Raw genomic sequence first — 16,012 nt, 5'->3', positions numbered from 1 at the left:
GAATGAGAGATGTGCATAAAAAGTTGTGTTGGACCCGATCCTGTGCACACAATGTAGACCAATCGCAATCAATGCCACAGCAGGGATAACTCCAAATTTAGTACCAACGTGTGGACACTTCAGTTTTAAGAAAGCAGATTGAAGGGGCTTCTCTGAGGACCTTGATAAGAAATTGACTTACAAAGATTCAATCCCAGAGAATTACAATCTCTTCATGACTGCATTGCACAACACCTCCGAGAGGTATATACCTTGAGGATGCAGAACTGAGCACATGCTGGGTTCACTCCCATGCTAGCAGCTGAATACAAAAAATATCAACAAATGTTCCAAAGAGATCCTTTCTCGGAAGACACTATCATGGCAGGGACAGCCCTAACTAACAAGCTCCAAGAAGAAAGGTGACAGAAATGGAAAGAATTGATTAAAGGAATAGACATCACCCACATTAGTAGGAAAACACGGCTGACCATTTGCAAGCTGAATAATGACCCGATGAAAGAATAGTAATACCACAACATCACAGCCAACCAGGTGGCACACCAGCTTCTGCTCAAGGGGAAAGCTCCGAACAAGCAGCCTAAATACTAATCTGATGGCAAACTGATCTGGAAGAAAATCATTTCAGCACGTCATACACAATAAATTAACTCAATGCCGGAATAAGTCACTTGAATAATGGCAAAACAGCTGAACTCGACGACACAGAGCAGACTAAGCATTTTGGTATCTCAAACAAATTATGGATATTACGCCTTTTTAACAATTGCTCATCAACCCTTAGAATACCTAAATTATGGCAACAAGCCTGTTTAATAGCTCTATTGAAGCCAGGGAAGGATGCCTCTGACCCAAAGAATTTCAGGCCAATATCACTCCTATGTCACCTTTATAAACTTTACAAACACCTCATTCTCAGTTGTCTCTCTCCTCATATTGAACAGCATCTAATATTGGAAGAAGTTAAATTTAGACCATGGAAGTCCTGCACTGGCAAAATACTAAATATCACCCAGCATATAAAAGATGGATTCAAGAGAGGGATGATAACAAGTGCGATGGTCATAGACCTATCATATGATACAGTCTGCCACCAAAATCTGCTTGCCAGAATCTACGACAAGATGCACAACTACCACCTAGTGGAGTTCATCTAGAGAACAGACATTTTTATGTAGAACTAGGCAAGAAACAGAGCCTCTGGACATGACAATGAAATGGCCTTCCACAGGGCAGTGTGCTGGCACCAATCTTGTTCAACATACATACTGATGACCAGCCTATACAGAGTAATAGAAGGAGCTTCATATATGCCGATCTATGCATCATGTAACAGGAGAAGGACTTTGGCCCCGTTGAAATCAGACTGACATGCACTGAGCAACCTCTGAGCTTATTACAGTAAGAACGAGCTTTTTGCAAACCCAGCCAAGGCACAGGTGATGGCTTTTCATCTGCGCCACCAAGAAGCCAATCAGAAACTAAACCTCACGTGGGATGGAATCCCATTGGCCAACCATCCGAACCTTGTCTATCTGGGGATGACATTTGGACCGAACACTTTCCATCAAAGCATGTAGAGTGGGTGAAAGGGAAAGTCATCACCCGCAACAACATCCTCCAAAAATTGGTCATCTCCAAGCGATGAGTGAACCCCGCTACTTTGTGAACCACTGTTATTGCCTTGTGCTACTCCATAGCAAAATATGCCAGTCCAGTGTGGGAATAATCCATCCATGCCAAGAAACTAGACCCTCTTCCTAATGACAGTTGTCGTGGAATAATAGGATGTCTAAAGCCAACACCAAAGGGTAGTTTGTACTTACTGGCTGGCATGGCACCACCTGATATCAGGAGGAAGTTAGCAAGCCAAAGGCAAAGATCACATCAGGTGGCATCCACTATATGGTTATGCTGGAGTAACCAAATGCCTTAAATTGCTAAAGAGTTTTATGACCAGTGTTGTGCCTTTGGATATGACAGTGAGCAAGGCAGGACTGAGATTATGGAATGAAAGATTACACGCACTCAGATGCATTGAAATAGATCTGGAACCCCAGGAGGACCTTCCCAGGGGGGCTAATGGAGAGTGGTCAACACGGCGATGCCTGAACTGCCTGTGCATGCAAACTGGCAGATCAAAGACTAACATGAGCAAATGGGGCTACTCTAATGACATGAATATATGTGAGTGCGGTGAAGTGCAGACCACAGAGCACCAGCTTGTTTGCCGATTCCTTGGGGAGAGCAGTATGAAGGAGGACCTTGTTGCAGGGATGAGCTATCGCTTATCCACCGTTCTGGAAAAACATCTAGTTTGTGACAAGGACATGAAAAGAAGAAGAAGATAAAGAGGTTACTAGACTATCAGGTAGCTATAGTATGTTGTTCCTCTGGTGGATCAGGCACTAGAGAAGGACAAGATGTACACTTTGCCATTGGGTCACAATAACATAGGGAGCATTATTAAGCAAAAGGCGTGACAGAGGATGCTTACATTGTATTAAGGTTACTTGTTTTCGAACTAAATTTCCTTTACCCTTCTAAATCCCAGAGATATGCTAACATTTTGCTTACCTTAATTGTAATATTCAAATTTATATGGAGTCAAATCAATCTTTTTTTCAAATCAAAGGACTACAGATTTTGGTCCATGGTGGTAAGATATGACCATAATAATACCACTAAAAAAAGCTGTGTCTCAATAACATGAAAGCCTGAGTAATAAGAAAGAGGTCAATAAAATATTTTGAAATTGAAAGACTGAGAGGTGACTTTGGCTACACGGTCTCTTAGGAGGTGAAATACTGTAAAGAAGGATGTTTCTTGTTTAGAGGAAATATTGTGTTTGTTTAGACCGAATGACACAAAATATATTTGCTTTGGCTCACAGGATATAGCACAAGAAAGCTCGGAAATTATATGGCAAATTGGATATAATTATTTGTGGCACTAGTAACTATTCTCTGCAATTATATTAGAGATGCTCCCAAACCTCAGTAATTTATCGAATTTGGAGGGATTACACATAAAATTTAACCCAAATCCAAGTTGGGCATGATTTTGGATTGATTTGGGTTTACAGCATATAAACCCAGTAACAAGATTATGCAATACCAACACCATCCCCGGTTTTGCCAATTTCTATTTGAAACGAGGACAGACCAAAACCAGAAATATTTGTGGCTGGTTTTGATTTTAAAAAGCAAAACGTAACAGATGGCTTTTTGCAAAATGAAAACCATGCCATCTGGCCTTCTTGTTGATTGGCTAGCTTACCTTCTAACCAGATTTGTTTTAGTTCTGTCTTTCTAACGTGCATCTGCACTGAGGTTTCTTAAATCCTGGTACAAGTCAATTAAAGAGATATTGTCAAATAGTTTAAATTCCCATCTGTGTTTTGTTAAGCTGTTCTATGAAAAGTAAATAAATAAAAAGAGGTTGATTAATTTTAAAAATTATTAAAATGTATACAGGTTTTTTTATTTAATCTCTCTCCTGAAAGTTTTGCAACTGTATTGGTGGAAAAGACCCAGATGTGAAAATGACTAAAACCAAAACAGTTTAATTTCATTGTCTAAAATTAGTGAACTTGGGATCTTGGAACAGAAGAAAAGGTGAAATATATATCTTTTTAGTTTGATTAGTCTGGAGTGTTGTTAAGATCAGACTTTTTAAAATAAATTCACACTAATACCACCAATGTCCATTTTGATATTTACTTTTTTTAATCTTGTTGTTTGTTACATTTTCTATGCACAAAAGCAAATATGTATTTTCAATCTGAATTAATTTTATTTTAAATTTAAGGGAAAAAAGAATTCAACACTGCAATGGTTTAAATATGTGCAAAACTGTACATACATGAGTAGTCCAATTGATTTCAGTATGACTACTCTTGTGTGCAGAGTTCAGTATGTGCATAAGCCTTTGCAGGATTTGGGGGGTATAAGAAACAAGAAAAAAGAAATATAACCTCAGCAACAGAGAGCACAGTGTGTGTGATTCATTTTGTAGCAGAAGCGCCTTTCCAGTAATCACCAGATGATCTCTACCTCCCGCAGACAGGAGACTCCAAGAAATATTAAGTCTTAATGCAAAGAAAAAGTGATAACCCACAGCTACAAAACACCATCTTCCATAGCTACCTCACTTATTCATTCTTAGTTTTTTTTATTCCTACTTTTTAAAAAAGCCTCACATAATGCTCAACGGAGCCACTCAGAAAACAGAATTTCCTTTCCATAGGAAACTGACATTTCAAAGTTTCCTTTCATTCCAAATCCAAACACTCAGACCCTCCCTCACCATCATTTTGCAATCTGCAGATAGTGCAGAGTCCTTCTGGGTGGCCTCTGCATGTCCTACCTCCCCTATAAAATAGAACCATGGTAGTTCCACTATATTTAGGTCCTTCTGCCCTTGCATGGTAGGATTTGGCCTTCAGTGAATATGTAAGCTGAAGTTCCATTGTGTTTATGTTATTTATCTAATTCAGACTCTTAACTAAGTGCTGATATCTGTCTGGGAAGAGTGTTGCAGTGCAGGCGGAAAGGCAAAGCATGATTAGACTTATGTAGCTATAAAAGCTCTGGTGGAAATGATACAAATATTCCTTAAAGAAATATAACGATTTCTGAAGAAAACCATTGACCTTAATTTCCCTTTTGTTCTCCTTTACCTTCCAATAGACCCTTTTATCCCACAGCTCGGAAGCTTTATTTGGAAGTGAATGTGGGTTATGTCAACAGCCAAAATGGCCAGCAAATTATGGAGACCGCCCTAAGTGTATAAACATTTATATTTGGGCAGTTGTCATTGGTAGTAAGGGAAACTATGATGAGGAATTCTGGAAAGGAAAACAGAACAAAATATCTGGTTAATAAAAACATCATTTTTTATAGTGTCCTTATACTCTGGATTGCATAAGCCTTACTCACATCGATTAGAATTTATTTGGTCAGGTAGTCTCATTTAATTTAATAGGACTACTCAAAGTGTAAGATACTATTCAGTGTGAGTAAGGCCAGCAGAATCTGGCTCTTACACGTTAAAATGATTTCCTAAGTGATCTGAAAATGACGGTCCAAAAAGATATATGCAGTTCTACATTTTCAGCAGATCATCATCATGAGTTCATACTTACTAGCTAATCTTTCTCCAGCTCAGAGGGACTTCAGTTTAATCTTGACTCTCTTCTAATTATGATGTTAATGAACATTAGCTCTTATTGAAAGCTGCAAACAAAACTGATGTGTATCAGGCATATGTGATTGAGACTGATTTGTTTTTGACATGCACAGTACAATTTGTTCTTAGTCAAAGAAACAAAGAAAAAAAAAGAAAATAGCAAAACTTTCCTTTCTCCCATCCACAGTACAGAAGCTCAGCATTGCAGTTTTCAAAATAAATGACTATTTTTCCCTTTAAAAAAAATGCATGCGATGCAATCTTAGAACAAGTACAAGAAGTTCCCAAAGGATTTTTAACATGAACAAAAACATTTCCCGCATTCTTATAATAATGCTGTGTTTACTTTGTCCATTAATTAATCATTACCCAAAACAGCTTGTGCATTACCAATGCCTCCATGTTGTGTTTATGAAGTTGGAGAACCAACCCTTTCACGTGAAAAGTTTTGGTATTGATAAACTGGCTTTTTGCAATGGAAAAATGTCTAGTCAAGGTATTCCCAACCAGCTCTCCCTGATAAGTTCTTTGTGCCAAATCACTGAAAAACAGCAACAGTTTGCTGGCATTTAGCTCTTTCTGATTAGTGGTGGGTGACAGCTCAGTTAGGACAAGTTATCCCAAACACTTTGAATGAGAAAGCACAAGATTTACATTTTATTAATTGTCTGATTAGAGTAGTATTAGGGAGCCCCAGTGCAGATCTTGTCTATTTAGATTTCAAACTGCACTGGGCCAGGACTTACTGTTCTGCAGAGAAAGACAATCCCTGCCCTGAACAGTTTACTGTCTAAATAGATAAGACAGACAAAGAGAAGTATTAGGAGAACCATTTTACAAATGGGGAACTGAGACACAGGGAATCTTCAGCAGAGCTGGGGATGGAACCCAGATCCATGTAGTGCCTTAAAATAAGCATTTTGGTACAGGGATTGTGGTTTTGTTCTATATTGAGGTCGTGGGCCATGATTGGGGCTCCCAGGTGCTTTTGCACTACAATTAATAAATAATAAGCCACAATACAACTTTTCTCTCTACACCTTTCTTTTCATGTACTAAAACAAAAAATGATTACAAGAAAATTGAAACCACCTTTCTGACTAACTTCCTGCATTTGGAAAAAAACGGGATGTTTTAGTTTAAAACAACTTCATGTTTCTAAATGTACTTATACGCAAAAAAGTTTTTAAAAATAAAAGTTTGAAATTGAAATGAAACATTTTGAAATGATCAAAACTAAATGTTTGGATTGTCCCAACCCATTTTTTTTTCTTCAGATGATCAGTTCATGAAAATGTTTGAAACTTTGACTTTTTGTCCTGTGCTGGATGGGAAAATATTTCAAAATTTCAAAAATTTGCTAAGGGTGGGAAAACTTTTTCCTGCCCAGCTCTAATATTGAGCACCTAAATTCTTCATAGAAATACTGATGGTTGAGCTTAGACTGTAGCAAAGCTAGACTAGTAAAATCCAGAGAAACTGCAAATAAACAGCAAGGATCAGTGAGTGTTTATGCTCTTAAAAAAAACAGAAAGCAAAGACCTGAAAACCTGATGAGAAAATTGCAACCTTCTTTTTATGTTAATGTTACCTTCAGGTTAGCACAAGGTGAGCGAATTAAAAATGACTGAAACTCTTTACCCTGGACATAACTTCAAAAAGATTTAGAATGCAGGTCCACTGATAGATGTTGAAGGGTAGAATGCTGCAAGAGAAGAACTTAGAGTTTAAGGGTATGTCTACACTATGAAATTAGGTCGAATTTATAGAATTCGGTTTTTTAGAAATCGGTTTTATATATTCGAGTGTGTGTGTCCCCACAGAAAATGCTCTAAGTGCATTAAGTGCATTAACTCGGCGGAGTGCTTCCACAGTACCGAGGCAAGCGTTGACTTTCAGTGTGTTGCACTGTGGGTGGCTATCCCACAGTTCCCGCAGTCTCCACTGCCCATTGGAATTCTGGGTTGAGATCCCAATGCCTGATGGGGCTAAAACATTGTCACGGGTGGTTCTGGGTACATGTTGTCAGGCCCCCCTTCCCTCCCTCCCTCCGTGAAAGAAAGGGCAGACAATCGTTTTGCACCTTTTTTCCTGGGTTACCTATGCAGACGCCATACCACGGCAAGCATGGAGCCCGCTCAGCTCACCATCACCGTATGTCTCCTGGGTGCTGGCAGATGTGGTACTGCATTGCTACACAGCAGCAGCAACCCATTGCCTTATGGCAGCAGATGGTACAGTAGGACTGGTAGCCGTCATCGTCATGTCCGAGGTGCTCCCGGTCGCCTCTGTGAGGTCGATCAGGAGTGCCTAGGCAGACATGGGCGCAGGGACAAAATTTGGAGTGACTTGATCAGGTCATTCTCTTTAGTCCTGCAGTCAGTCCTATTGAACCATCTTATGGTGAGCAGGCAGGCGATACGGATTGCTAGCAGTTCTCTTGTACCATCTTCTGCCAGGCAGGCAAGAGATGAGGATGGCTAGCAGTCATATTGTACCATCTTCTGCCGAGCAGCCATGAGATGTGGATGGCATGCAGTCCTTCTGCACCGTCTGCTGCCAGCCAAAGATGTAAAAGATAGATGGAGTGTATCAAAACAAGAAATAGACCAGATTTGTTTTGTACTCATTTGCAACCCCCTCGCCCCCCGCCCCCCATCTAGGGGACTCATTCCTCTAGGTCACACTGCAGTCACTCACAGAGAAGGTGCAGCGAGGTAAATCTAGCCATGTATCAATCAGAGGCCAGTCCAACCTTCTTGTTCCAATAAGAACAATAACTTAGGTGCACCATTTCTTATTGGAACCCTCCGTGAAGTCCTGCCTGAAATACTCCTTGATGTAAAGCCACCCCCTTTGTTGATTTTAACTGCCTGTAAGCCAACCCTGTAAGCCATGTCGTCAGTCGCCCCTCCCTGCGTCAGAGCAACGGCAGACAATCGTGCATCTGAGTTGAGAGTGCTGTCCAGAGCAGTCACAATGGAGCACTCTGGGATAGCTCCTGGAGGCCAATACCATCGAATTGTGTCCACAGTACCCCAAATTGGACCTGGCAAGGCCGATTTAAGTGCTAATCGACTTGTCAGGGGTGGAGTAAGGAAATCGATTTTAAGAGTCCTTTAAGTCGAAATAAAGGGCTTCATCGTGTGGACGGGTGCAGATTTACATCGATTTAATGCTGCTAAATTCGACCTAAAGTCCTAGTGTAGACCAGGGGAAAGAAAGAAAGAGAAGAATTAACTCAAACTTAAAATGCAAGAGGGGGCCATTCAAACCTCAGGAATGACACAGTAATGGATTCCAGCATCTATACAAGGAAAATTGCATTCCTACCTAATGCTGTTCATTGCAAGTCTGAAAAGAAAACCCAGCACCTAATATTTTGTGTTCAAGCTGCTCATGGTGCTATCCAAGAATGCAGGGAAAAGTATAAACAAAAAATCCCTTGCCATTTGTTGAGACAATGAAAATTAAATGAAAAAGACAAGAGCTCAGATGCAATCATCTAAAAATTTTGCCATTTGGGTATTCAGCATCTGTTTGAATCTCAGTGGGAGAGAAGTAACACCTAGAACTTTTAAAGAACTCTGGACATTCTTCTGCAGCCACTATCAGCCAGCTTCACAGTTGGTTGATCAAAAAAGAGGAATGCTTTGCTTTGCTACATCAAATTACTATTAGTATATTGAAATTTGTTTTGAGCACAACGAGGGTTTTTGATCAGAACACAGCAGCCATTTTAGACAAGAAGGGACTCTACAGAGAGGAACTAAACTTACAATGGAAGGAGAAAAGTTTCAGAGAAAAGTTTGCCTTAAAGTTATGTTTTGTTGAAGAATGGATTAACTGCAGTAGGAAAGCTAAGGAGGGGTTCTTAAAGAATTTGGGTAAAGCCAAGGATAGAATAAAATGAAATGACAGGTCAAAAATGTACAGTTGATCTAATCTCTCTGGAATAATTAATGCCTTCAAAAACCCCAAACAGTTATACATAAAGAGAGGAAACAAATGGCCTGATCCAAAGCTCATAGAAGTCAATAGGAATCTTTCAGCTGATTTAAATATAAATCAGTTGGGGCCCAAATTGACTGGATTGACAAGATTGAAAAGCAGCACTGAAACTCTAAGAAATGTTATGAGAAATAAACTTTCTATCTGCTTAAAGAGGAAGGTATTCAGCTATTGTGTTGCTCCATCTATGGCTTTTAGAGACATTGATGTAAACCCAACACACTAAATGGAAACATTCATGTAACACGAAGAACAAAGAATAGAAATTGCAAAGCTGGACCACAAAATGCATGACGGGGCAAAGAGTTAGATGAAAGACAGACATCATGCACAGCATCTGAATGAGTAGGCTCCATGTGGCAAGGTGGTTCTAATCTGTGTGTTTCACCTATCCAGAAGCAATTGTACAGACTAGATTGATTACTTAAATTCAAATGATATGTATATATGTGTAAAGAGATCTAAAAGCAATATGGGTTAGACTAAATAAAAAGGTAATTAAGAGCAGGAAATATGTACCTACTGCATTTCAAGATGGTAAATGAAAAAGTTCACTGAAAATTGTTTTATTAGCGTAATGAAAAAAAGTGATAATAAATCATGAATGCCAATTAGAGTTGAAAAGACACATAGCAGCAGGTTAAGCTATAGACCTCATAGGCCAGCGGCTGGCGCTTCAGCTCCTAGAATCATGATGGTCAGAATCTCAGCTTTCATTATTAAGATGAAAAGTAAACCTCTAACCATCATGGTTGTGACTAAAAACTTGAAAATGTGACTTGAGTATAACAGATGCAGCGATTCTTGCCTGAATCTGCAGGCAGCCTGAAACAATAGCTTTGGAGAGGTGTGAGCTGTTCGATGGGATGTTAACTGCAATGACTGCTGGTCTTTGGGAGGGAGGCATTAAGCACCAGTGCAGCAGCAGACTGTGTGTGTGTGACAGGAAGAGAAAAGAGCAATGGCCCTACCCTCCCCATCCATGCAGATACACCTGGTTGCTGGGATAAATATTGTGGGAGAGTGGGGTTGGCACCACTTCCAATCCTGCCTCTCTCTATTGGGTAGAGATGAGCCTTTACTACTGTCCCTGCTGCTCCCACAGGAAGGATGGGGTCCTGCTGTTCCTCGGGGGGGAAGGGAGAGAGAGAAAAGAATGGGGCACCCTGCCACTGTTACCTGAAGTGCGGGGAGGGCCATGTGAAACCCTGTGTTGTTGCATGCCAACTGAGCCCAGAGGAAATTTACACATGTACACACAAGTTAGGAGGCGACGCATCAGGGGGGTATGTAGGGTCAAGTGCCCCCCCAGCAGCCGGCCTGGATGGGGAGTGGAAGGGGCAGGACCAGAGCCAGAGCAGAAGGGACATGGCCGGAGCCTCTTCTGGCCGTTGGGACGCTGCCCACTGCAGCGCAGCAGCTGCCTGGGAGAGTGCCTGGCTGCAGCAGTGGTGGGATGCCCCCCTCCCAGGTTTGGCTTCCAGGAACAGCATCTGAGCGAGCCAGAGCCCCTCCTCCCCCACTGGCATGTTCGGCCCCTGTCCCTGGAAGCTGAGCCGGGGCAGGGAGCGGGCTGCTGCTGCTGCCTCTCCTCAGCCAGGCTCTCTCCCAGGCAGCTAGGAGCTGCTCTGCCCTGCTCCCCGCCCAGGCTGGCTGCCAGGGAGAGAGGTCGAAAGTGCTGGGGGGGGAGTTGGCGCAGTGGGAGGATAGAGCCCTTCCCTCCCCACAGGTAATGTGCTGTGGGGAGGGCATGGAAAGAGTGCAGGGGCCCTGGGTGGGGGGGTGGCGCAGGGAGGAGACACCTGGGGCAGTCACGTGTCCTCCCATTTAGCCTGTGCCCCCCCAGTATGGGGAGGCATCAGTCATCTCGCAGAGCAAATATTAGGCCAGAGCCTTATCGGCTATAAATCAGTGAAGCTCATCACTGACTTCAGTGGAGCTAGGCTGATCTATATTAGCTGAGATTCTGGCCTATCACATACGGCAATAGAAAATGTAACTCAATTAACTTCAATGAGAGTTGTGCGCCCATAACCAAGTCATGTGTGCAAGTTATTGTAGATGTGGGAGATTTGACTTCGTCTTTAGTACTTGTATGTAAAAGAATAGCTACAGTTTTCAACAGTGTAATTTTTTTACCTTGATTACATCTAGCCTAGTCCTGCAATCCTTACTCAAGCAAAACTATTACTGGACCATCTGAGCTCATCTAAAGAAATATGCAATTGTGACACTATTTTATTCTTTTGTAAAATTGATTATACCATCTTTGGTATACCACAGTGGTATACATTGATTATACCACTGTAGGCTGCCAAATCAGTAAATTATGTCATAAGTGGACACAGAGGAGGACTAACATCTGTTAATAATGAGCTGCAATGAAATAATTTGTTTTTATTTTTATATAGCGGTTTGAGGGCTTAATCCAAAGCCCACTGAAGTCATTGGAAAACTCCCATTGACTTCAATGGCCCATGCTAAACATATATCACAGATTATAAGGCCAGAAGGGACCACTGTGATCATCTAGTCCAGTAAGAAAAGGAGTACTTGTGGCACCTTAGAGACTAACCAATTTATTTGAGCATAAGCTTTCGTGAGTGAGCTGTAGCTCACGAAAGCTTATGCTCAAATAAATTGGTTAGTCTCTAAGGTGCCACAAGTACTCCTTTTGTTTTTGCGAATACAGACTAACACGGCTGTTACTCTAAAATCTAGTCCAGTGTTTCCCAAACTTGGGACGCCACTTGTTCAGGGAAAGCCCCTGGTGGGCCGGGCCGGGCTGGTTTGTTTACCTGCTGCGTCTGCAGGTTCTGTCGATCGCAGCTCCCACTGGCCGCGGTTTGCTGCAGCAGGCCAATGGGGGCTGCGGGAAGCGGCACGGGCCGAGGGACGTGCTCGCCGCTGCTTCCCGCAGCCCCCATTGGCCTGGAGCGGTGAACTGCGGCTAGGGGGAGCCGCGATCGGCCGAACCTGTGGATGCGGCAGGTAAACAAACTGGCCCAACCCACCAGGGGCTTTCCCTGAACAAGCAGCTTCCCAAGTTTGGGAAACACTGATCTAGTTTGATGTACTCCGCAACACAGGCCACTTCCCTGTTTGAAAAACATCCAATCTTGACTTAAATATTGGCAGTGATAGAGAATCCACAGCCACCCTTGGTAAGCTGTTCTGATGGTTAATTAGTTTCACAATGTGCCTTACATGAAGGCTGAATTTGTCTAGCTTCAATTTCCAGCCATTGGATCTTGTTGTCCCTTTGTCAGCTAGATTGAAGAACCCTCTTCTATCAAATTTCTGTTCCCCATGTAGATACTTATAGCCTATAATCAAATCAGCCATTAACTTTCTGATTGTTAAGATAAATAGAGCTCCTTGAGCTCCTTGAGTCATCACACTACAGCAGGTCTTCTAATCCTTTAATCATTTTCATGACTCTTCTCTGAACCATCTCCAATTTATCAACATCATCTTGAATGGTGGGCATCAGAACTGGACATAGACATAGTATTCCAGTTGCCAAATACAGAGGTAATGTAAAATCGCTATCCCTACTCGAGATGCCCTTGTTTATACATGTAAGGATCATTATCCCTTTTGGTCACTGTGTTGCACTCTGTGCTCATGTTCAGCTGATTAATCCATCAGGATCCCGTCCCCCACCAAAAAAAGCCTTTTTCAGAGTCACTGCTTCCCAGGTTAGTCACCCAGCCTGTAAGCATGGCCTACATTCTTTGTTCCTGGATGTATAACTTTACATTTGGCTGTGCTAAAACGTATATTGTTTGTGCCCAGCTTACCAAGTGATCCAGATCACTCTGTATCATGACCTGTCCTCTTCATTATTTATCATATCATCAGTCTGTGTCATCTATAAACTTTATCAATGATGATTTTAGGTTTTCTGTTTGATCATTGATAAAAAATATTAAATAGAATAGGGCCAAGAGATGATCCCTGGGAACCCCACTAGAAACACACCTGCTCAATGATGATTCCCCATTTACAATTACATTTTGAGACCTGTCAGCCAGTTTTTTAAAATCCATTTAATGTGCGCCATATTAATTTTCTATTCTAGTTTTTTAATCAAAGTATGCTGTGCCAGATCAAATGCTTTATAGAAGTCTATGTATATAACATCAACAGTATTACCTTTATCAGCCAATGTTGTACTCTCATGAAAAAAGATACCAAGTCGGTTTGACAGGATCTGTTTTCCGTAAACCCAAGTTGATGGCACAAATTATATTACCCTCTCTAAATACTTTATTAATTTAGTTTGATATCAGCCTTTGCATTATTTTGCCCGGGATCAGTGTCAGACTGACAGATTACCCAGATTGTCCCATTTATGTTAGCTTTCTTCCAATCTTCTAGAACTACCTCAGTGTTCCAAGAGTTATTGAAAAACAACATTAACAATCAAATGAGCTCCTCAGCCAGCCGTCTGAAAATGCTGGGCTGCATGTTATCCGGATCTGTTGTTTTAAAAATGTCTAATTTTAGTAGTTCTGTTCAACATTCTACTGAGTTTCCACTGGAATGAAAAGTGTTTCATCATCATATGATATGACTACATCATCTGTTTTTTCCCCAAATACAGAACAGAAATGTTTATTGAACACTTCTGTCTTTTCTTCATTATTATTAACAATTCTACTATTTCCATCTAATAATGGACCAATATCATTCTTAGGATTCCTTTTTTCTCATATACTTAAAAAGTTCATTCTTATTGTTCTTACCTCTGCTGGCTATAGATTTCTCTTTGAGTCCTTTTGCATTCCTTATCAATGTTCTATAAGTCCTAGCTTCTGATTTAATTTCTATGAACATCCTCTTTATTCTATATGTAATACTGTTATTCTATTTGTAATACTAGTTGTTTTTTACAAATGTTTTGATAGCTGCCTTTACTTCCACAAGTTAGGTTGCTTTTTAAGCAATGTGGCCTTCTTCCTCAATTGTGGCTTTTGGGTACCTACTAAAATGCTCTTAAACAATTCCCAATTATCATTCATATTTTTTTTTCTGTTTAAATTACTTCTCACAACTGATCTGGTTCATCATTGTTTTCAGCTTCCTGAAACTGACCCTTTTAAAGACCAGGTGTGTGTATATATCACTTGTTTGGGTTTTTTTTTCAGTTTGCATATAACAAATGTGATCAAGTCATGATCACTTGTTCTAAGTGACAACTAATTTTTAGTTCTGTGATCAATTTCTCTTAATCTATTAAGAGACGGCGTAATATAGAATTCCCTTGTGTTGGTTGCAACACTTTGAATTAGAAAATATTATCTACAATAAATAGAAATTCTGAAGGTGTTTTAATACAGGCATCATGAGATCTTCAGTTGCCTCTGTGGGCGCTTCAGGGTTGGAAATTAGTGGGTAAACATTAGTGGAAAAAAATTAGTGGGTGCTTAGCATCCACCAGCAGCCAAGCTCCCTCCCACTCCTCGAGTGCCTTCCACCCACCAGTGGCCCCGCTGATCAACTCCTCCCACTCCCTCCTAGCGCCTCCCGCCCGCCACGGATCAGCTGTTCTGCAGAGTGCAGGAGGTGCTGGGAGGGAGGGGGAGGAGCAGGGATGGGGTGTGCTCAGGGGAGGGGGTGGAACTGGGTGGGAAGAGGTGGGGAAGAGGCAGGATGGGGGCAGGAAGAGGTGGGGTGGGGCCTTGGAGAAGGGGTGTACTACGGGGGGCCTGAGACAGAGTGTGGGCAGGAAGAGGTGGGGCCCGGGGCTGAGCGGAGGTTGAGCACCCCTGGGGAAAGTTGGAAGCTGGCACCTGTGTCTTCAGTATATATCACTCAGATTGAATTCCCCCTATGATGACAGAGCTCTTTTCCTATACGTTCTAGAAAGGTGTGTAAGGAGCCAGTCATCCTATTCCCTAGTGTGATTTGGTGGTCTGTAGCAGACACCAATTAGTACCCAATAGACACAAGTACTAAAGCATTAGTCTCATACCAGGGGTCCAGATCCTGAGCACCTGCTGTTTGGTACTCAATCCAGCTTTTGGGAGGCTGGTGTGGAAGGAAACCACAGAAGTGGCTCACGGGTTCTGGGTTCACCGGGCACTTGTGTATTTGTACAGCACCTCACACAATGGGATCTTGGTCCTTGACTGGGGCCTGTAGGCACTAGCATGAGACGAACAAAAAATTCCTAAAAACCAACTTATAGCAGCCCCATTACTGCCATAAATTGCATTGGTTGCAACAGCCCTCCAGGGGCCATCCCAACAGAGGGGGGTCACCACATTGCAGGGGTCTCTGGCCACACACATTTTTCTATAGCCATGGCCATGCACTAGATAGTGGTCTGTGCCAGCTCTGCACTACTCCGCTGGCTGCCCAAGTGGCACAAAGAAGACTAAACTCAGCCAAAGATCTACCCTTGGGAGTTCCGGTACTGAATTCAATGGAAGTGGGATTGAGCCCCTACTGAGTATAATACGACTGTAAAAAATAACTAGCCAAAAGAAAGGCAATAATTGACTGGCTATAAAATGTAACTACGTTTGCTCTCTAGTACTATTGCTGGGATAGCATGAGCACAAATACGTTAATCTTACAATGTCATCTAGTGTCCACAAACTGGCCTCTACATTTTCTTTTTCCAGGATTTTTTTGGCCAGGGTTTATTGGACAGCATGTACATTGTGCAATGCCAATAAACCCGGGCGATATTAGTCTTAGAACTATGAGTGAACAAATGATCCTTGCAAGAAATTAGGCAATAACCATATTGAAAATAAGACCAATTAGGGCCAAAGTCTAGACATTTGCTGTTCAGTTA

The sequence above is a fragment of the Caretta caretta genome, chromosome 1, assembly GCF_965140235.1.
Source record: "Caretta caretta isolate rCarCar2 chromosome 1, rCarCar1.hap1, whole genome shotgun sequence".
In the NCBI taxonomy this organism is placed as follows: domain Eukaryota; kingdom Metazoa; phylum Chordata; order Testudines; family Cheloniidae; genus Caretta; species Caretta caretta.
Note: the sequence above shows the minus strand (reverse complement) of the source record.